General features: G+C 37.0%; 1 pseudogene; it reads right to left on the bottom strand.

Annotated features, from left to right (window-relative positions):
* Positions 1–1262: 1262 nt before the first annotated feature.
* LOC114033131 lies at positions 1263–23853 on the bottom strand (annotated as a pseudogene).
* Positions 23854–24193: the final 340 nt, after the last annotated feature.

A 24193-nucleotide genomic window follows, 5' to 3' on the forward strand; every position in this document is an offset into this window, starting at 1 on the left:
CCTGTCTTGCATTTTCAACTGCCTATTGGACATTTCAAACTGGATTTCTCACAGATATTTTAAAATCAGTATGCACAAAACTGAGCTTATTAGCTTTTTTTCCACATAAAAGATATTTTGTTACAACATTGAACAATTAAGGACACAGAACTTCAGTAAGATTTTAAAATGTGTTCTTATATTAAAATTATTAGTAGAAATAAGAACCAATATCATGGTCACGTTGTCAAAACCCCAAGAAAACAAATAATTAACTTACATTAAATTGTCCCTTATCAGCAACTTTCTTTTAGAAATCATAATTATTTTGAAGTATACCTTTCAGTATGTGCTTGGAGACTGTGAACAATATGTATTTATAGAATTGTACATGGCTTTGACTTTCTTGATTACCTGATAAATTTTTTATATAACTTTGCCCTGTATGGTTTTAGTTTTCATCTTTTGTTTCTTTTACATTATTTGCTTGATCTATTGCTTTTGCTTCTTCAGTTGTACCATTAGACCTTGTTTCAAGAGTACTCTGCACATTTTTTACTTATCATTGATTTTTTTCTTAAAAAGGGAAACATTCCATGATTTTTAAAGTAGTCTGGTGCTGCTGTACAATATTCCTGGGCTTCTGAACTGCATGGCATAATTCACTTGTGTTTCCTCTTTGATTTTCATTGTATTCTTGAATGGCTTGTTCATCTTGCTCAATTTTTTATTCCCTTTTAATGGTTTCAGCCATGGTGTCATTTTGGATCTTTCTGTTTTTGTTTAATTGCTGCTCTGAGATTTTTTGTTCAGGTTCATCTTTTGCATTGTTTTCCTCTACGTGTATATTCATAATTAGCTTCTACGTTTCTGTCATCTAGATGTTTCTGATGTCTCTATTTCTTCATCTGAATCTTCTTAATCTTTTTGTTTTTGTATTGGTGTCAGTCTTGAAAGATTGATCCTTGGGATTCAAGCTCATTGTCTGTGTCATGTTTAGGACATCAGTAGTGTTTCTAAGGCTTCTGGGCTCATTTTCATACTCTAACTTTGCTGCTGAAGAACTTTTTCTTTCCCTTGAGTTGGTTCATCTGGTTCAGTTAACTGTACGATGTCATTTTCATTACTTGTATTTGCTCCAGGACAGTTGTTCATAGGGAATCTGAGAGGGAATGCATTACTGGACACATGTAGTGATGGTTTGAATGGAACTTCCAATGGTGGTTTTGTCACTTGACCAAGTTGCTCTGGTGAATTTTTCCTTTCTCTTTTCCATGACCTTGCTAATAGTGTTCAGTGTAATGTGTTTCCTGATGGCTGATCATTGCTGAAGAAACTAGTGTCAAACCACTATCATTTACTTTTTCTTCTGTAATCTCTTCAGATTTTCTGAGCTTCAGAGTGGCAAAAACTAGAATGTGGCATCCATTGCAAGCAACCAGATAGACTATACATCTTGAAAAAATTGGATCGCAATGTGGGTACAAACTGATTGGTAAAATTCTCCTGTCCAGTCCTAATTTTTCCTGTCAGCCATCTCCAAATGTATACACATGCCTTGTATCTGATATTAAAGCTGAATGGGTTTCTGATGTTCAATAACCTTTGGTACGGAAGTTTTAAAAAAGTGCCAAGACTCAGTTGACCAAACTGTCCAAGGTCAAATGTATATACTTCTTCCTCTGTTAAAACTCCTGTATGCCTCACCTTCCCTGGAATTCCAAGAACCATTTAGGGAATTCTGTGATTTTTCAGTTGCTCAGGCGACAGACCTAACTTTCCATTCTCTAGTTTGTTCTCTGTTGTGACAAAGACTGAGTGGTGATATCCGTAAGAGATCCAAGAGGGAGGTCATTTCTAATAAACACTTGACAGAGGGACAGATTAGATTCATCTGTTAGACCAATTTGTTCTTCAGAATTGTCACCCCACATAAAAAATTCCCTGCCCTCAGTTATTGAAGCTAAAGTGTTGGCTGTAGCAGGTAGCTGATTAATCCTGTGCTAGATTTTAAAACACTGACTGGATAAAAAGTAGTTCTATCTTCAGTGTCACCAAGTCCTAGCTGCCCTTAACTATTAAGTCAGTCTGCCATACACATTTCTTTCTGTGTATACCAAGGGGTGGTTCCTTCCACATGCAGCAAATTTTTCCTTTTTAAGCTTTTGAAGTTTTCAAGTTTTATAAAAGTTGGCTTGCTGATTGTTGTCTTTGATCCTAATCCTAACTGGCCCCAGTTGTTGATGCCAAAAATATAAAGTAGACCATTTTCTGTTCATCTTTGCTTGATGTATTTTTAACCAAAACTTGCTGAGAATATTTTCTGCAAACCTGTTTTCCCCCCAAAGTGAAAAAGAACCCGAATAATCTCTAGGGAGTCCAATTTCTATTTGGACTGTGCACCAGACATCATTCAGTTCCTTGGGCTTTCCCATGTCAGGCGTAATTTCACCATCTTGGTACAAAGCTGTCTGTGACAGTTTTCTAAACCCCCCCAAAGGGATAAGCAAGAGAAATAAAAGCAGACAGGTTTGTAAGCAGAACTATCATTCCTCTAGACTATATGTACACAAACACACACACATATAGTATATATACACATACATATATGTATGCACATATATATGTACATGTACTCATATTTCATCACTGGCTGTTATTCTTACAAATTATGATCCAGAAATCCATATTTTGTTCTCAGAAATTTGTCTTCTTGTTGAAGCTCCCATAATATTTTTAACTAGGCCAAAAGATATGGCTAAAAGGGGTAGATTACACCCTGATGGGCTCTCCTGAGTTCCTCAACAGCTGGCATCTGAAGCTGTGTTACACATGTGCTCACTCATCACACTGATGGTGTGCTCAAAATGCTATGTATCATTCCCAGAAAATTTCATGTTGCAGATGTCCTCATCTAAAACCAAACATCAGAGATAGAAAAATAGGGAAGGATTTCTTTTTTAGAGACATGAAACCTAAGTAGAATATGAAACTCAAGAATTAAAAGTCGGGCTATTTAATTGCATTTGTAATGTTCTTTCTCTCCATAGGTAATATAAAGGTACATTTTGAGATGCAAGTGCAAAGAACATAAAATATATGCAATTTTAACTGGATGCATCATGTGACTCAATAGTACATGGGCTTGCTTAATACTTATAGGAAGCTGTGCAGGGAAAAGGAACATTTTACATCTCTCAGGAATTTAGGCCAGATGTTATGAACTTCGATAATCACATTGTTCTTTCTGTTCAGAAAATCAACTCATTTTGACAGTCTAAAAATAGTGGGGAGGGAGATAGAATAGACAAGGCAAGTGTCAGGACAGGGCCAGGCTTGACAAAAATACACCTGACGAGGGATGTCAGTGTTATTAGTATAGTCTGTATGTGAGAAGACAGTAAGATGTGACTGCTGGTTTTCACATTGAGTAATGTCAGTGGGTGAATCCCTATTGTCAGTTCAGGATCACCTTTTGCATATAAGTAGCCAAGAAAGGAGAATCTGCTTAAACCCAATAATATTCAGAGAAACACAACATTAAGTAGTTTGACTAGAGGCTTTCACACGTGCACAGATTATGCATTCCCCAGATACTTTGTACAAAACTGCTGTTGCAGTCAATTTAGGTCAGGTTCTTAGACTCTCCATATAACTTATTTTGTCATGTTTTACACATAGTTATTCATTTTCTCTTAAAAGATTTTGGGACAGTTGTAATGACTTTCATTATAAGTAAATTCTTCTTCAAATTTACCATATTATTTGGCTTAAATTTCTCTGTTTCAGTTATCTCTTTCTTGCATCATAATTTGTGTACTTCTTACCCCCTACTAGATCATAAGCTCCTTGGTAACTTTTTTTTTTCGCTATATCTCTCTTATGTCTAGTGCCTATCAAACTGTCCCCTTGTATTTAGTTGGCACTTAATAAATTTTTGTGAAATGAAGAACCTCCTTGTTTTGAGGACAAAAGATACCTCAAGCAAGAAAGCATTGCTATGGATATTAAAACCTCCACATGAAACTGAAGACCTTAAGAATACAAGTTGTATTTTCATGACCAATGCCGCTTGAAGATGAGGCTTCAAAAAAGAAAGGGGAATGTGAGAAGTTAAGAGTTAGTTAAGAAGATGGTTTTTGATAACAGACTTCTGGAACATAATTTATAATATAGCAATGAGAGTGATGGAATGTATCTAATGAAGTATGGTAAAATATATTTGGCTAAAGTCTTAGAAAGTTGGTCAAAAAAACTTAAAGTTGAAAATTGAGGGGAAGGGAAAAACTTGTCTACCTGTGTCTACAAAGCCAGATACCACAAGGTCCCTACTTCTAAATCCATTTTTTGTTCTCATTGAGACCTCCAATATTTCCTTCTCTCATGAATATTTTCTTATGACATTACCCTTGCTCTGACTTAAATCCCCTTCCTTTCCCATCTTTACCTCATAATTAACCAATTCCACTGTACATTGTTCTCTACTCTAAAATCTGTCTGTCCTTTATAATATAGTCATCCCTTGTCAAAAGGAATGTGCTTCTGAATGGAGCTGGAGGAAGTTATTTAACCTCAATGGGGTCTCACTCCAGCAAGCCAATTTTTTAATCCTTCCCTAATTGATTTCCTACCTCACTGTCCACAAAAGTTTCTTTTCTCTTTTCAAACCTCCCACACCTTCACCCCCATCCACCTCAGCTGAGGACCTTGCCTCCTTTACTCAAAAATTAGGACTATTTGATATGAATTTCCTCTTCTCCATTTCTTTCCTTAAAACCACTTGATAAAATCCCTTACTCCTCTTTCTCCCCAGTCTCTAATAATGACTCGTCCCTTTTCCTTATCAAGGCCAGCTAATTTATGTATACCCTTAATCCCATCACTTTTGTCTCCTCCAAAAGATTGTAACCCCAACTTCACGCTTTCTTAAATTCTCTCTTCTCTCTCTCTCTCTCTCTCTCTCTCTCTTTCTGTCTCTTTTTCATCCTACAAACATAATATCCCTTTCTCAGCTAAATTACTAGAAAAAGTTTTCTATACTCAAATCTCCACTTCCTCCTCCTCCTTCATTCCTCAACCCTTTGCAGTTTGGCTTCTGACCTCATTCTTTAAATGAAAGTGCTGTCTCCAAAGTTACCAGTTATTTCTTAATTACCAAATTTCATGGCTTTTTCTTAGTCCTCTCCCTTCTCAACCTTTGTGTTTCGTTTGACATCATTGACCACATTCTCCTTTGTGGGATGTTCCCCAAGGTGCTGACCTAGGTTCCCTACTCTTCTCCCTATCTTTTGGTAACCTCGGATACTCCCTTGAGTTTAATTATCATATCTATGGCAAAGACTCCTAGATTTATGTATCCAGCACTTGTCTTTCCCCTAAACTTCAATCCTGTATCACCAATTGCTTATTAGACACGTGAAACTGGATGTTCCAGAGACATCTCAAACTCAACGTATGCAAAAGAGAGCTTACTATTTTTCAGCACAAACCCATCCATCTTCCAAACCTCCTTACTTTTCTTGAAGAAACCACCATTCTGTTAGTCTACATGGTTTGTAATCTTGGCATTATCTCCAACTCACTGTCTCACCCCACCGTATTCGAACAGTTGCTAAATGTTGCCATTTCTATTTTCACATCATGACTGATACCACAGTGGTATTTACACAAATACCATTATAGTGAGTATGCTCTGGGTTCAGTATTCTAGTCAGGTTACTTACTATATCTCCCTCTGGAACCACAGGTCACTTCTTGATCCTTGGAATACTGATTTTGGGCTGGTTGCAATACCCAAATGGACCCAAAAAAGGTCTTTTTAAGGTATATTGGGGTCAGGAAGAAGAGCACAGAAGGGATAAATCCTTTGTTCTAAATAGATAAGACAGTGATAATGAAAGGCATAAAAAGACAAAACTTTTATTTTGGTTTATTTCCCTGTTCCCAAAGAGAATGACTGGGAACAACAAAAATAAAAATGGCTAAGGGGGTGTTGAAATCCAAGACAAGTGAGATGGTGAGATGGAACAATAGGTACAAAGTGCCACAGTCAAGTTAACTAAATTCCAGGATACCTAAAGAACTGGTGAATATGATTGCTGCATCACTCTAGGTAACTTTTCAGAAATCATGGGAATGGGAGAGATTTTGAAAATGCCCCAGTTATGAAGTAGAAAGACAGAATCTTCAAACTATAAGTCAATGAACTTGACTTCTATTCGTGATTCATTTGTACTTTGAGTCAAAATAATGAGCCTTCTAAACTGCCGAGAGTCTAGTAAGTACAAAAAAAAAATCAGAGTTACACAGATGTGTAGTAAATGCTAAGCAGAAGAAGGAAGCAAATGAAACAAAATAGGTAAAGCATTGAGGATTGCAAAATAACTTCTAAAAGAATTGAAATATTTTGCCTCTTTGTACAAGAAACTTTCACCTTCAACTATCATCTATAAACAAGAAGTGCTTAACTAAGCAATTAGTTCCATAGACTTTTCAGTTATTCAAAGTAGAAAAGATGCTACCATTCAATTTGAGACCATGGTTTAGGACAGGGGTGGGGAACCTGCAGCTTCAAGGACGTGTGGCGTTTTAGGTCTTTGAGTGCGGCCTTTTGACTGAGCCCAAGTTTTACAGAACAAATTCTTTTATTAAGGGGATTTGTTCTACGAAGTTTGGATTCAGTCAAAGGGCCACACTTGAGGACCTCGAGGGCCACATGTGGCCCCAAGGTCACAGGTTCCCTACCCCTGGTTTAGGATCATGGATGAGATCCAAATGCTTTGAGAACCTATTGCTAGAAGTAGCTCCCCAGACTTAGACTATCCTAAAATTCAAAGGGTCAGAATCTCCCTGCTCTAGAAGCTTTCCTTGATTGAGTTCTTCTCATCCTCATAACTTCTTCATTCCTGTTCACGTGGCATTCATTTTAAGCGGAATTAAGAATAGTGAATCCACACTGACTACTAAAAAATATTGGAAAGATGTATCAAAAGAATTTGAGGAAGGCCCCCAATGGTTTTAGTCAGAATCCTTGTGGAAAATTTATGGAAGGGTATAGACAAGAGTCTCATAGGGTGAGGTGTGAATGGATTGTGATCTGTGTAACTGGAGGGAATATTCTTATCAGTGAGATCACAGATTCACTGAAACATGGGAATGCTACATTTGTAGATGGGATTATAGATCAATTTCAGTTACATCCCCCAATACATTTGATAAAGTATAGGGCGTAGACTTTTGTCATAAAGGGAGCATTTTTTATAGAGCTGAACAATTGCTCTAGCTTGGTGCTGAAGGTACTGTGTTTTGGGATGACATAGCTTGAGATGACACTTCTGATTGGTCCCTGTGTGTGGTTGTGTTGAAAATTATTGGCCACTGAACCTAGAAGAGCCATCCAAGCAGTGGGTTAATGGAAGAGTTGAGGAGAAACAATTCTTACTCTCTTTTCCAGTGTTTTCTCCCCCTCAGACTTCCACAAAAGTAGGGGAAGGGATTTCTCTCCCATCTCTACCCCACTTCCACACTGGTAGAGACAGCTAGGTGTCAAAGGACAGAGGCACTGGACCTGGAGTCAGGAAAACCCAAGTTCAGCTTTTACCTCAGACACTGTGTTACTGTGTTACTGTGTGACTCTGGGCAAGTCACTTAACCTCTGTTTCAGTTTTCTCAACTGTAAAATGAGGATAATAATAGCACCTACCTCCCAGGGTTGTTGTAAGGATCAAATGAGACATCATTTATAAAGAGTTTAGTACAGTGCCTGGCGTATAGTAGGTGCTTAATAAATGCTTGTTTCCTTTTTACAAATACATGGTAGCAAGAACACGTGCCTGCCTAGGAGAGCTCCAGTCCCAGGCTAGCTTTTTCTGCTCTCTGTTTTCTTCTCAGAGTACAGGCCAGCAATCTGCAATTCTAAGAAATGGATATATTCAGAGTCAGCAGTAAAATTTGAGAGTATCATGGTTCCAGAGTCAGGTGTCAGCTGCCCAGCAGTAGGTGATTTCTGCAACAATATGTTTCTTAGAAGTGACTGCAGACAGGATCATCCTGAATCTGATGGACTAAAGACAGCCATGCCCTGGCTATCCAACAGATCCCCACCTTATAAGATGCTCATACAGTACAGGTCTCAGAAGAACTTAAAAGTGAAATATCTGTTCCTTAGTCCGACTAAGCACTTTAACCTTTAAGGAGGAGTACAATGGGTTAATTGATGAGTTTTATGTTTTCTGTATGTGTTATCATATATATATATGTATATATATCTGTGAACCTTTTGAATCTTATGTAGTCATTGTGGTTCACTCTTCAGTTGTTTTCAGTCATGTCCAAATCTTCATGATCCAATTTGGGGTTTTCTTGGCAAAGATACTGAAATGGTTTGCCATTTCCTCCTCCAACTCATTTTACAGATAAGAAACTGAGGCAGACAGGGTTAAGTGACTTGCCCAAGGTCACATACCTAGTAAGTGTCTAAGGCCAGTTTTTGAAATTAGGAAGATGAGTCTTTCTAACTCCAGGCCTAGCACTCTATCCACTGTGCCACTGTGGTAGAGGGAAAAAAATAACAAACCTCAAAACACTACACTATACCTGATATTATACATGCACTGAATGCCTTTCAGGAAGAGACTCTGTTACCCATTTTGGGGGAGAACATAGATGTGAACTATACCTGACTGATGGAGCTGAAATGTAAATTGCTTACTATGACAGGAGGAGCTAAATGGCTTTGAGGTCCAGCCTACAGGGAAATTGCTATCAAAGGGGAAGAAGTCATAGAGTAGTAGGGTAAAATAAGGAAAAAAGACTGAAATTACCAAATATCCCAGGAGGAAGAAAATCCAGTTGAAGACCTTGAGCAGAAGCAGATAATAATAACAGAAGGAAATGTGGTCTCCAGATCAGCTAAAAAAAAAGTCAAGAAATCTATGAATAAATGTTTCAAGACAAAAGAAAATGAATCACCACCTGATGAGGCACCTGTGGACTTCCAAGAGAGCATTGAAGAGCATTGAACTATGTATTAGGATGTTCCTGAATGATTTAAAAGAGAAATAAGCATCAAGAAAGCAGAATTTACGGCCTACACAACAGAAATAATTAGTGAATAGAAGAACTTGAATCTACAGTGGCAAATCTTGCCAAAGAAACAAAGGAGAGAATAACTGGGAAAGCAAATATATAGTAGGGAAGGACAATCTGGAAGGAGAGAAGCAAAAGGCAATAGCATTAAAAGGAAAGATGATATCCATACAAGCAGAATTTATCGATCATGAAGTTAGGATGCATAAGGATTAGAGGTCTCCCAGAAGAACACTACAAGTCAAAAAGCCTGAATACCATAATGCAAGAAGTAATACAAGGAAACTGCCCAGAATTTCTGAAAACAGAAAACAAAGCACTAATCCAAAGAACTGATAAATCTCCTCCAGAAAATAATATATGAACCAGCCTGTTCCCTTATGCATAGCTGTGTGCATAGCTATTCTCATAAGGATTTTTTAGAGATGAGAAATGAGGCATGTGTGTCCTAGTAGTTATGGTTTTGTTGGTCACCTTTTTAGGATAATAGCACTGTTTTTACCATTCTTTTGGAATCATATCCTTTTTTTTTTTTTTAGGCAGTGGGGGTTAAGTGACTTGCCCGGGGTCATGCAGTTAGTAAGTGTCAAGTGTTTGGTCTGAGGTCAGATTTGAACTCAGGTCCTCCTGACTTCAGGGCCAGTGCTGTATTTACTGCACCACCTAGCTGCCCCAGAATCATATTCTTTTTAACGAAATAAGAAATTCATCCCTGAAGCCTATGAAATTATAAGGTTCAAAAGAGATAATGGAAAGCATTTTTCAGACCTTAAAGCACTGTATAAATACCTGTTATTTTTATTATAATTATTAGCCAATAATCACCAGGCATCCAGGCTGGTTATGCCATCTTTTGCAGAGTCTTTTCCTAAACTGCTGAGCTTAAGCAATGTTTGTAAAGCAGTATATGGGTGTGCTGATGAATGCTTAACCCTGCTCTAGTAAAAAATGTATGCATGTACACTTTTATGTTTAAACCGAATTATTAACAATTTATTAAATTTAGACAATCAACAAAAAAAAATTAAGTCCTGATTTGTGGTGATTGCCAGTTTTAGACAAATAAATGCTCATACTGAAGACAAAGCTGACTCCAGTCCAGCCTTTGTTGCTTCCAGCATGAAGGCCAGTTCTGGCTACTTTTCCCTACTTAGTTCCCTACTTCCTTACTCAATGTTATTTCCATTTCTTTACATAACATGTTGAGTTCTTACACAATGAGATTGATTAGGTGGTGATTATACTATCGTCAATATGAGAATAAATCATTATAGAAATTCTGATAGATCTATTCCATTTTATGTATCTTTGTGACCCTTCTTCCATTTTCATCTATACAAGTTTTTGGATTAATCTGGTTTAGCTAGGTTATTCTGCTGAGTTGCTTCCTCTGTTGTTTTTCACGATTTGTGAAGTTATATGGCTTCTAAATTCTGTTACCCTTCTCTGTGTTGTTTTGCAGTTGACCTTTTATTTAAATTTGGTGCTGCCCTTGGTGTTCATGTCTGTTTTACAAGCTGAACTAGATGATTTCTGGCTTCCTTTCACTTTGGTTTGATAATTGCTTTTCATCTGTAACTCCCTTCTCCCTCTGCTCTCGGCCCTCGGCCAGAAGATTAAGAGTGTTGCTATTGAAATTACAGTAAACTGAAGCACAAACGTCCAAGCATGTTCAATTTAGTAAAGAATGAATTTACTAGTAAATAGGACCTCGGCTTCCCCAGCAAAACTGAGATCCCATATTAGGGGGACAGCTGTCTTTTAAAGTTTCAGGGACTACAGAAAACAGTAAGGCTAGCATCATAGATGGAAGTAAATGTGAGTGGATGGAAATTGGGAATGAGGGCTGGTAACAACCCCTCTCCTTCTCTCCTGTGACTAAGAAATATTCATTGTTTGAGTCCAGCTGCATCTAATGAAAAAAAAATGTAAAGGAAGGAGGCTTAGCAGTACTAGATCTTAAACTATATTATAAGACAGCAATTATCAAAACTTTCTGGTACTGGCTAAGAAATAGAAAGGTAAATCAGTAGAACAGAAAAGGCGTACAATTTACAGTAGCAAATGACTATAGCAACCCTGTATTTGGCAAGTGTAAAGATTTAAGTTTTGGGGATAAGAATTCATTATTTGGTAAAAATTGTTGTGAAAACTGGAAAGCAGTCTGGCAGAAATTGAGCATAGACCAATTTCTTACAGTCCAGGGGTGGGGAACCTGCAGTCTCAAGGCCACATGTGGCTCAACTGCGGCCCTTTGACTGAATCCAAACTTCACAGAAAAAATCCCCTTAATAAAAGGATTTGTTCTGTAAAACTTGGACTCAGTCAAAAGGCGGCACCCAAGGACCTAGAAGGCCACTTGTGGCCCCAAGGCTGCAAGTTCCCCACCCCTGTTTATACCATTTACCAAGATAAGGTCAAAATGGATACATGACCTAGATATAAAGAGAGATATTACAAGAAAATCAGAAGAACATGGAACATATCACCTCTATCAGACTTATGGATAGGTGAACAATTTATGAATAAGCAAGAGATAGAAAGTAGAATGAGGTATAAAATGGATAATTTAAATACGTTAAATTAAACAGGTTTTGTACAGGTAAAATAAATATAGCCAAGATCAGAAGAAAAGCAGAAAATTGGGGAAAATTTTTCTATAGTTTCTCAGATAAATATCTCATGCCTCAAATATATAAAGAACTTTGTTAAATATATAAGAATACAAGTCATTCTCCAATTGATAAATGGTTAAAGGATATGAACAGGTGGTTTTCTGATGAAGAAATCAAAACAATTTATAGTCGAGAAAAAATGCTCTAAATCATTATTGATTAGAGAAATACAAAATAAAACAACCTTGAGATATCATTTTACACCTATCAGATTGGCTAAAAAGATTGGAGGGGAAAGCAACAAATGTTGGAATGGATGTGGAAAAATGGGAACACTAATCCTCGTTGGTGGAACTGTGAACTGATCCAACCATTTTGGAGAGTATTCTGGAATTGCTCCCAAAGAGTTGTTAAACTGCCTATACCCTTTGAACCAGCAATACCACTTATAGGTCCATTTCCCAAGATGATTAAAGAAAAAGGAAAATACCTGTAAGTTCAAAAATATTTTATAGCATCTCTCTGTGTTGGCAAAGAATTGGGAATTGTAGGAATGCCTTTCAATTGGGGGATGGCTAGACAAGTTGTGGTACATGATTGTGATGGAATACTGTGCTGTAAGAAATGATGAGCTTGATTTTAGAAAAAACAGGGATAGACTTGCACAAAATAATGAATAGTGAAATGAGCAGACCCAAGAGAATGTTGTATACAGTGACAGCAATATTGTTTTAAGAACAGCTTTGAGTGATTAAGTCATTTTGACTATTATGAATACCCAAATTAACTACAAAGAACCCTTGAAGGAAGATGCTATCTGTCTCCAGAGAAAGAACTGATATGATTTTACATATATACATTTACATAGATAGATAGATAGATAGGTACACACGGTAAAGGAAGAAAAAAGAAGAAAGTTACATGATAACTTATTATATATTTAAAAGTAATAGCAAGTTGTACATAATAGATTTATAGTTTCATGTGCACTCATCTTTTCCTATTCTACTGTTATGGAAATGTTTGTTTTATTTCTTAAGTTCAAAATAATATAAATAAATAGAAAGAATAGAGATAGCAAACCAGACTTCTTTGGATAACAAACCATACATCCTTGAAGTATAGCTTGGTGGTATAAAGATACTAGATTAGACTCTTTGATATCCACCTGCCTCCTTCAAGGGTAACAGATTTCCTTGACAGAAGAACAGAACAGTAATTAACAAGAGAACTGGATTTCAAAATTTATCACAGGCCAGCCAAATTCCTGAATTAAGTTCAGAGACAAAGAATCATGACTTGGGTAGTTACAGGAGAAAATCAATTAACTACAAATAGGATCAATTAAAAAGACACAGAATCAATTGGATAATTTCAGGAGGAAATGAGATATGAGGCCTTTGTTTTGGGTCATTCTAACCCATGAGTCTTCTGAAGGGGTAGGCATGCTGTCAAAGCCCATATAACAAACAGGTTGTACACAGTATGTGCAAATATTCCCTCTTCTCACTTTATCCCCTGCTATCTCCACTTGTATGTCAGTCTCTAATGAAGAGGTGGCCCTTCTCACCAAGGTCAGCCTTTGATTGATTCCCATCTCCTTCTTCTCCAGCACATTGTTCCTGCTATTATCCCCACCCTAAACTTCAGCATCTCCTCATCTACCTGTTTCCTTTCGTGATGTTTGTTTTCCGCATCTTGAGACAACTCTCATTAGATCCTATCATCCTCTCAAGTTACATCCTTTATCTCTCCTTTCTTTCACAGCCAAATGCCTAACATAGTGAAGCTTTCCTCTTCATCACTCTCCTCTCCAATACTCTAGCTCAGGTCCTGTTTAATTTTCATTCGAACTATCATAATAGTGTTGATATATAATAATTTGTGGTGTTTATATAATCTGATTTTAAGGTTTCACAGTAGTTTACACCCATTGCCTCTTCCTCTTCTCAATCCTGTATAATCCAGTTGCTTACATCTCTATTCAACTGAAACTGCTCCAAAATTACCATTGATCTCTTAAATGTCAAATATAATGACATTTCTCAGTCTCTTTCCTTCTTGGCATCTCTGTGGCATTTGAAATTGTTGAGCATGTTCTCTTCTTGTACATTTTCTCCTTTCTGCATTTTCATGACACTGCTTTCTCTTGGTGTTCCTCCCATCTGCCTGATTGCTCCTTAACCAGATCATCATACATGTAATTGTGTTATATTATATTCATTTGTGTAAGATGTCATTATCTCTGTTAGTATACTGTAAATTCCTTGAGGGAGGGACATGTCTTTTTCACCTTGGTATCCCAGCATCTATCACAGTGCCATTCATGTTAATATTTGTTAAATTGAATATAAAAACTATTTGTAGGGGGCAGCTAGGTGGTGCAGTGGATAGAGTACCAGCCCTGAAGTCAGGAGGACCTGAGTTCAAATGCGGCCTCAGACCAAACACTTGACACTTAAGTAGCTGTGTGACCCTGGGCAAGTCACTTAACCCCAATTGCCTCACCAAAAAAAAAACAAACAAAAAAAAAACCGCACGCACAAAAACTATTTGTGCTGTCATCAACTAAGCCTATTCTAAACTTGACCAAATGCTTATTGTCATTCATTCACATGGAATTTGTGAAAGTATATGATTTGAGCATTTTGCAAGCTTTTCAAAATGATCCTTCTTGATAATGAAAACATAATGAAAGTATCTCTAGACAATTATCTGGGAATTATTAAAAAGGAAAAAATGATGGATAATGTAGCTAAATGATTTTAATAAAATAACAATTATTGTTAATCATGTAATTTTTGCTTCCATATAACATTGAAGTAGTTACTTGGGTTATTCATCTATATTCAGTTGTTACATGTATACATTTTCTTATATTCATGATGGAACACAGTTAAAAGATATGAACCATATTTTTTCAAAGTTATTTTTTAACTAAAATTTTACTTTGTCATTTTAAAAATAAATCAGTTATTCAAATCAATTTTAAAAATCAGATTGATCTTTGATATGTTCAAATCATTGTATGAATGACTTGCCCATTTGAAAAAAATTATTATGTTGTCACAGTATACAACATTGGAAATTCAAATGAGCAGTTTTAAAAATTAAAATTCAAATTACTTCAAAAATTTTCTTGATCTTCCCAGTTTTTTTAAACATTTCCCCCTCCTGAAATTATTTTGTATTCCTTAATATATGCTTGGTATTTATTTGTGCATGTTGTATGTATTCCTCCAGGAGAACATAAGCTGCTTGAGGTCAGAGACATTTTTGTCTTTATATCCCAGTTCTTAGCACAATACCTTGTGTAGTAGTAGGTACTTCATAAATGTTCATGAATTATCATTACATTATTTTGGTCATCTGCATTAAAATTTTTGGTGAATTGTTAATTTTTAATAGCTAACCTTTCATGTATGTGGCATGTGAAAATCCCTGGCACTACTGTCCTTGAAAATAGTGTCAGCAGGGTCAAACATGATCAATAAGGCAGAAAAGAAGAACTTGTTGAGTCTAGTTGGGGAGGAGATGGTGTTCGGGGGTGTAGTAAATGAGTATAATTAATGTGCACCACTCTCTGAATGGAAACTAAGAACATTTTGCTGATGTGTAATTATTTGTGTTTTTATGTAATCTGATTTTAAGGACTCACAGTCTATTTTTCTCATGTCCTCAATTCCCCAAAATTAGATTCCAATCTTTGTTCTGGACTTCATAGTGTGTGATCTTTTTTTGGTCAACAGAATATACTTCTGTTATAGAATACCTTAATCATTTGGCTATTAAAAAAAGACATATTGCCCAATGTAACTAGTGAGGATTTTTGCCCAATGTAACTAGTGAGGATTGTGATTCTGATGCAGGAATGTAGGATAAAGATTCCTCGCCCCACTGTCAACCATCTATTTCTATTAAGTCCCAGAATAATTTGCGTGGACCTGGCACTTAATAATAGCCAAAAGCAGGAGGGGAGTTGAAAGGAATTTTTTCACCCCAGTCCCAATAGAGATTAGCCTAGGTGAGTGGTTGCTAATGCAAAAGCAAAGCAATTCAGAAGACAAATGACCTAAAGGTTTTTGTTGGTTGATTGGCTGAATTTGTGTGTTTGACTCAGAAAATGTACAGAATATTCTTGAGGCTATTGGTTATATTTACAAAAAGGACTGACCATTGATTGGCTTTTCCCTGCAGAGATCAACTAGCAGCTTTGATTCAGCAGATGACCAAAAGATGGAAGTGCAGTGGAGAAATAGTCCAACAAATGACACTAGCAACTCCTAGCTCAGTGGAAGAGGCAGCATTCAGCATATTAAATGACATTTCCAGACCAACAGATACCATCATTAGTGGCAGCTCATAGGCAGAGAAATCTTCCAGTTGGGATACATCTCTAGGAGCTTAAGTTACCCTGGCTACATGTGTTCTTATGCCTGTTCTCTCTTCCATACGTGTTCTTATGAATGATTTCCTTTCCAATTGACCTGAGAATCTGTGGGATATTATAGTCCTAAATGTAAATGGAGGAAGCAACTGGTAAGAGGGGAGGAGAATTTCTTGTTTTTTTACCTTGCTATTCTGTTTAATTAAATTAATGCTTGCCTGGAATGACTGTGTCCTCTGGTTTATTGTTTTATTCTGACAAAAGAGAAAACACTGGTGAGGGCTCATAAGTTGTGGCTTTGAATGGATGCTGACCCAAAGCATGGCTTGAACTTTGGGTACAAGGTTGAGGGAAACTGATTAGGTAACATTTTTAATTTCTACGCAATTCTTATTGAGTGCTCTGAATTAATTCTATACTGGCAGCATCAGCCTTCTTGCTAAACCACTTGGAAAAAACGTGTTTATATTGACATGTTTTTCTCATGGTTCTATTTATTAAAATTTCTTAATATTTTATAACCTTGAGCAACCTGTTATTTCATACATATGATGTATTTTGTAATAAGCTGTGACACCTACAATTTGCAAATCATAATCACATTATAAGTCATAGTTTTATTTGCTTTTCTTGGTTTTTTTCCTCTTCATTTTGCTGAATGCACTGAATTCCTTGGAGAAGAGATTAACAGAGTTTTGTGGGGGAGGTTGATTCTAATACCATAATTATTTAGAAGGGGTTTTGTTTTGTTTGTTTTGGACTGACATCAGGAATTAAGTAATTCGACTGGCTAAAGAAATATGGAAAGAGACTGGACACTTTAGAAGAAGTTACTGAGCAAGGACAAAAAGACAAAAGTAGGTTTATTTAACTTGTTCAACAAGAAGTTTAACAAAATTGATCTTGCACAACATCATGGGGAGTAATCAATCACCACGACAAATCAAGCTAACACCTTCTCAAATTTTAGTTGTAACTCCCTGAAAGGAAAAAAAAAAGATATGAAACTTAATTCATAATTACCTTCTTGCTGTTTTAAATTAATAAGCTTTCCTGTAAATAAATTTCTTGAGGTAGGCAGCATATTTTATGAAAAGAATTTTAATCCTATTCAAGATATATCTTAAAGACACAGGAATTTCTAATATAGTCTACTGACCTGGTTTAGAATCAAATACTTTTTCTGCTATTGCTAAAGTAACCTTGATTTGAAAGGGGTGGAAAGGGTAGGAAACAAATACAAAAAGCAGAATTTTCATGAAAGGGAATCAGAGCTGTCAGGTCTAGAGCATAGGGTCCAAAAAACTGGACTAGGAATCAGGAGACCTGGGTTCTAGCTATGCCTCTTCTATTAACTTGCTTTAAAATTCAGCAATTTATTATCTCTAGGTGTTCTTCCTCTGAAAAATGAGGCTGAACCATGGATCTTCTTGGTTGGTTATTAAGACTTGAGGCTCTCCATATGGCCCTTGAGATACTTCAAGGCTAAATTCAAGTTTTGATTAACTTATTTTTTGTGTATACCTTCACTCTGAAAATCCCTTGTTCTTGCTCCGTCAAGTCAGCTAACTGAATAACAGGTTTTGAAGGAACCATGCTTTTTATATTTCAGTTTTAGCTTCATTACACTATTGCTAATATTCAGGAGGGTATAATAAGTTAAAAGCAGAAGACTTTACCTTAGGGCTGAAATGGATTTAGATTCTATGTTACTGAAACTCTTATGTTACTGAAAATCCCCTTCCTTCCACCTTCCCCCCAACCCAGTTTCTCAGTAACTTCTAGAAGTGTGAGAACAGACTGAATTGCTCAGCCTAGAACTTGCAATGACTTACCAATTTCCTTTGAAAAATAGCGGAGATATATGAAGACTGGGATTTTTTTTTCAATCTCCATCTCACCTCTTTGATCTTTTTACCCTTTCTGGAGGAATTCTGAGTCCGGGCAATACTGTCCTACCCAAAAGCCCTACTTCTGAATGAGGCAACCCTTTGGAATTCCCATTGCTGTGTACTTTATCTTTCTGCTCCTCTTTGGGAGTGTCTGTTTGCATGTTCTCAGGCAGCTTCTGCAGAGACTTTTTAGCTTCCCTCCAAATTTGTTAATGGGTTTGTTGAATCTTGATTGAGGCTTCCGCAGCAGCAGTAGCTGCTGCAGCCATTATCATCATTAAAGACTTTCTGTTCTCTCCTACCTGGGGATGCTTTTGCTCACTTTCGCCCCCATTCTCTTTCTCCACTTCCTTAGGGCTGATTCCCAGGTTGTTTCTCTGCTTTTGATCTGTGGCCAGCTGGACCCGGGAGTTGAGAGAGAAATAAGACACGGCTGAACAGTTTAGAAGATCATGGCGGAGGGATCACTCCGTAACAAACAGTAATAGGCGAACTGAATATCAGCAGTCTTACGAACTTCTCCGTCAGGTTTCAAGATCCCTGATTGGCTATCGTCTTGCTGCCAATGTTGACGGTGCCACTCTTCAGTTGTCTGATTGATACGCCCCTAAATATCCACTTTAGCTGCCCCCCAACAGGCATGCCTCCCGGGGACTCAAGAGTATGCTCAGTGACTCTGCTATCCATATTCTACCAGCTATAGTGGGCAGCCCCGAAACCGCACCGCCACTGCAACTGGCCGTCAGGTTCAAGGTTACGTCCAAGTTGCACGTATCCAACTATCAAAATGTCAATAACCTTCCAGCTTGGCTGCAAATTCTCTTAGGGCAGCGAACTGGGTTTGGGGTGAGATAAGTGAAACAACTTCTCGGTCTTCTGATCAAACACTTTACCCACCCACACAGGTATATCCTGCAGCCGCTGGGAGAGAAAGTAGAAAATAATTAAAAAAAAAATAAGTTTCCAGTGGGTCTCTGCTTCACGACAGTTCCTGTCCATGGGCTGAGTTCCTATGAGAATTTAGCGCCCTTGATAAAAGAGATTAGGAGTCAAAAGATCTGAATAAGAATATATATTCTGACACTTATCTGAACGACTATCACATATTCAAGATTTCAGTTGAACGCGCCATAGGATTATTATGAATTTAGAGTTAGAAGGGATCTATAATGTGATGATCTCATTATATGAATCAGGAAACTCATTATCCCTACCCCTACCCCTCCGGCTCCAGTTAAGCGCCTTTTACAGGGTCATTTAGGTATTAAATGACAGAACCGGGATTTGAATGATAATAAGCATTTATATAATGCTTTAAGATTTTCAAAGCGCTAATAATATGTTATCTCATTTGAGATATTTGAAACCAAGTCCAGTGAAATTCGGCTCTCTGTGCAGCTTTGGGAAAGTTTTCACTTTCTGGGCCTCAGTTTCAATACTCATCTGTTAAAATGAAGGAGAGGGAGTGGAAGAAATGCTCTCTAGGAGATTCTCCCCCCGCCCCCCACTCCTGTTCTGAATCCTACAGTCCCATGACTGACGATGAAATTGTCGAGTTCCTCCTTCAGGAGATGGTGTCCCAAACACTCCTGGGTGATGGTGGGGGCAAGGACGGGAGGCCTGGCAGGCGCCTCAAATTCCTGGGCCAGAAGGGCGGCAGGAGGCCGGTCATTCCTAAGTCCAAGGACAGACACGGCGCCTTCACAGCTGGAGAGCGCACTCTTACTCCTTTAGGCAGTGGAGATTCCATAAATACTTGAGGTTGGGAAACTCCCACGTGGACTTGTGGACCCAAGAGAACGACATCACCCCTGGGCCAATCACAGACCGCTGAGGTGGGGGTGAGGCGTGTGGACACAACGAGGGGGCGGGGCGAGGCGTTAGACTAGCCAATAGCTGCGCTAGTGCTACTGTGCTTAGGCAATGTTATGATGGTCTGGCTCATTGTCACCAAATCTCCAGAGGGTGAACTGAGGACGAATTTGTGACTAAGGCGAGGGAGGGAGGGCTTTAGAGTTAATCCGCTGGACTCAAGCTCAATATACATTTTATTTTTCTTCAAGTCCATCCTATGGGTCACGGACACATGACTTCTCTCCCTTCTGAGTAAATGGAGACCTGCAGACTGGGACCTTAGGGAAAGTGCCTAGGGGGGAAGGGCAAGGTCCAGGGTTGAGGTGGTCAGACGTGGGTCCTTCATTATTGCTAAGAATATCCTTAATGATGACTAGTTTATATATCTTAGGTATAATGAAAGGCTTTACAGATCTTCTTGGGACATCCAATCCAGGTACATAATTAGCTATCTTTAACACTGAATCTTCTTATTTCTGTAACTCGTGAAAGACTAGGTGGTAGAAGTAGCAGAGGCCAGACTATTTCTTCTGTTCTTGCCAATGGAATGAACCTTCTTGGAATCGAACCAGTATTTAAGATGTAATTGGCTTCTAAGTGATGAAGTGAGTAGTGTTGGACCTGAAGTCAGAGATGAGTTTAAATTCTGCCTCAGTTTCCTCGTCTGTAGATGGGGAATAGCATCTATCTCCCAAGGTTGTTGTCAGAATAAAAATAAGATAAAACAACCTAAATTTTGCAAAACCTCAAAATGTTATTAAAAATGTTATCTGTCATGCAATTTGTAATGGAAAAATGGGATCTCAATTATCTTCTGTTTTACAGTTAAAAAATTTAAAAAATCTAATTTAAATTTTTGTCAGAATCCTCCTGACTGATTTTGTGTTTATAAAAACTGCATCAAGGATTCCTATGTATACTTAACTCACTTAGATTTTTTTTTTCCTTTTGGAGAAGGAACATAATACTGTTTATCCTTTTCCATTTCCATAGCACCCTAAGGATTATAGCACCTTTCTATCTAACTTGTAATTGAAGCTTCCAGTGTGTTGTTTTTTCCCATTAGAATATGAACTCCTTGAGAATAGAGACTGTTTGAGCTTTCTTATTTTGTATCTCCAGTGCTTAGCATAGTACTTTGCACATAGTGAGCTCATTTATTCATCTTTACCTACACTAAAGTTCTTATGTAGCTCTCTTCATAGTTTTTCATAGTACAGGTTCTTCATAGACCTTATATTCTCTAAGGCATTGCCTTAGAGTGTAAGCTTTGGCAGGTCTTTGAAAGGTAGAAAGTCTGGGAATGAACTGTGTTGCTGTCAGGTTCCGTTTAGTGAAATGAAGAGAGGTCTGTTAATAGGAGGTGCTGAATTTGGAGGAAGGGTCAGTAACTCATGAATGTCTACTAATGTGTGGAAAGAAAACTGATGTAATCACAGGTTTCTAAAATCAGTTAAATAAACACTTATTAAGCACTTACTATGTGCAAGGTGAGAGGCACCCTGGATAGCGGATAAGTACTGCCTCTGACACTAGCTGAAGGTACACAGATAAGTCATTAAAACTTCTCAGTTCCATCCTGCCACACCTTGCCCCTGACTACTCTATCAGACAGTGCTCCAGATGAGTTGCTAATCTTTACCGGCAACAGAAGTTTCCACATCTGGGAGTGTTCTCCACGTGGATAAAATGACAGGTCTGAACAAAATAAAGTACTAGGCATTCTGCTAAACTTTGGGGATACAATGATAGAACCTGAAAAAACCCACTAGCTTCAAGAAACTTACATTTGGGGGTAGGGATAAGCAATACAACATATACAAAGGTAAGTAAATATGAGATAATTTGAAGAGAGAGATGTCTAATAGCTGGGAAAACCAGAAAAAGGGAAGTAGCATGTGAGCTAAACCTTAAAAGAAGCTAGGATATTTTAAAGGGTGGAGAAGTAAGGAGGCAGTACATTCTAATGTGGGGGGGACCACTAGTACAAAGGCACAGAAAGCATGATCAAAAATGGGGAAGAGTAGGGCAATTTGGCTTGGGTACAGGTTGTCTGAAGGGGAATAATGTAAAGTCTAAAAACACAGATAGAAGCCATATGTTCCAGGCAGAGACACTGTATTTTGTTCTATTAGCAGTAGGAGGCCACAAGATTTTTTTATTATGGTGATGACATGGTCAGACATTTTATTTTAAAAAAAAACTTTTAAAACTTTTTTAAAAAATTTATTTTTTCAATTAACAAAAATATTTTTTCCTTCTCTTAGCACTGCTTGAAAAAAAAGAAAACCCAGTCCCTTATAACAAATATACATAGTCAAGCAAAACAAATTCCTTCATTGATCATGTCTAAAAACTTGACCTGCATTTTAGAAATATTAATTTGGCAGCTACATGTAGAATTGAAGAGGGAAAACTCAAAGGATTAGGATTGAAGGATATAAGAGAAAAAATTGAAACCAGGCAGACCAAATAGGATGCTACTGTAATAGACTTAGAGAAATGTGATGGCCTAAACTAGATTTTAGTGGCTGTGGGTGTAGAGAGAAGTGAGGGCTGAATGGGATGAGTGAAGAAAGTGGTTGTAAAAGCAAAATCAACAAAATTTAGCAACTCAGTGGATGCAGATAGTTAGGGCTTTATAAAATGTTAATTATTATTTATTACAAATTCTTGAGGTAAGTCAGAGTTAACCTACTTACAAGGGATAGAAGAGATCACAAAAGATAAAATACAGAATCTCAAGTATAAAAGTTGAAAAGCTTTTACATGAATAAAGACAAAGCAGCTAGAGTTAAAAGAAAAGATGTGGATTGGGAAAAATTTGCATTAAACAATTATAATAAAAGTCTGTCATCAAAAATATATAAAGAATTGACACAATTCTATTAAGATCTTAAGAACTATTACTTACTGGACAAGTGGTTAAAGCCTAGTTTTCAAAAGAAGACATGTAAACTATCAGTAAACATGGGAAAATTGATCAAAGCAGTAACTAATCATGACTTTAAAATATTAACAGTCATACATGACACCCCTCTTGGCAGAAAAGTGATGGAGTATAGGTACACAGTGAGATATGCAATTTCAATGTGTTATTACAAGGAAAAGCTATTTGGTGGAGGGTGGAGAGGAAGCATGTTAGTGAGTAGTGATAGAAATTTTTTAAAAAGAGGTCATAAATAAGCATTTTTATTTTATTTGTCTTGTGGAGATTTTGGGGGGTCACTTTCAGTTTTAGTGATGTTTTATTTTTACATTACATACATTTACAAATTACTCCTGATTCATGAGAGGTCTCATAACACATAAAACAGTTAAGTAAAACTAATAAAACAATAACCTCATCTGAAAAGTGCATGCAACATTTCACATCTCTATCACCCCTCTACCCTATTTTAAAAAATTAATAGAAATCTATTTTTCTCCCTCCTCCACTTCACTGAAAAAAAAAGAAAGAAAAAATTTCTTCTAACAAAATAATATTTTTTTTAATTCGCAGAAAGAAACCAATACAGAAACAAACATAAATGGAGCATTTTTGTTACTTTCTGGTCAAATTTAATATTCACTCTAACATATGTAGCAGAAACTCACAGTTTCTCATGCAATCTACTTTTCTTTGCATAGTGTAATGTATTTGATTATTATTATTAAATTCATAACAATGTAGCATTGTATCTAGAATACCTCCATCAAGAATGCTAAGGCTCAGAATGAACTGACACTATTGAGGGGAACTAAGGTCTGAAAAACTTTTAAAAGGTGGTTATTTTAGTTATATTATATATAGGAGAAAAATGAGGATCAAAGAAGGGAGAGGACCTTTACTTGTGGCAGATGGGATGTATCAGCAATAAGAAGGCAAAGATGCTGAATTATTTTTTTTTTGTTGTTGTTGTTGGCAAAGGAGAATGGCCTTTATGTTCGAAATTAAAAAAGAAAAATAATAAATAGGAAGTTAACATCCAAAATAATAACTAAGGTGATAATTAGAGAACGCGTACCTCCCCTTGATAAATTCAAGTTGCACTGCCATTTAGTCCATATGAACTACACATCCTTGGGTCCTGAAATAACTAGCAGATGTGATTGCTGAGCTACTCACTATCAGTGATATTTGAAAACAAAACAAAACAAAACATGAAGATCTGCCTCTGTTTAACTTTTGCTCACTGGCCCTTGTTCTACTCTCTGAGGTGATAAAAACTAATCTAAACCCATTTCAAGGGAGGTGATTACTGTCTTGTCTCCATTAAGTATTCTTTCTCTAGGCTAAAACAGTGAGTTTTACTTCAATTCTTGGCTAGAATGGAACAATAAGGAGATGATTAATAAAAATCTATCTATAAAGGAAAGAATGAATAAAAATAGAAGAT

This window comes from Vombatus ursinus, unplaced genomic scaffold, assembly GCF_900497805.2.
Source record: "Vombatus ursinus unplaced genomic scaffold, bare-nosed wombat genome assembly UNPS02006779.1, whole genome shotgun sequence".
NCBI classification, from domain to species: Eukaryota; Metazoa; Chordata; class Mammalia; order Diprotodontia; family Vombatidae; genus Vombatus; species Vombatus ursinus.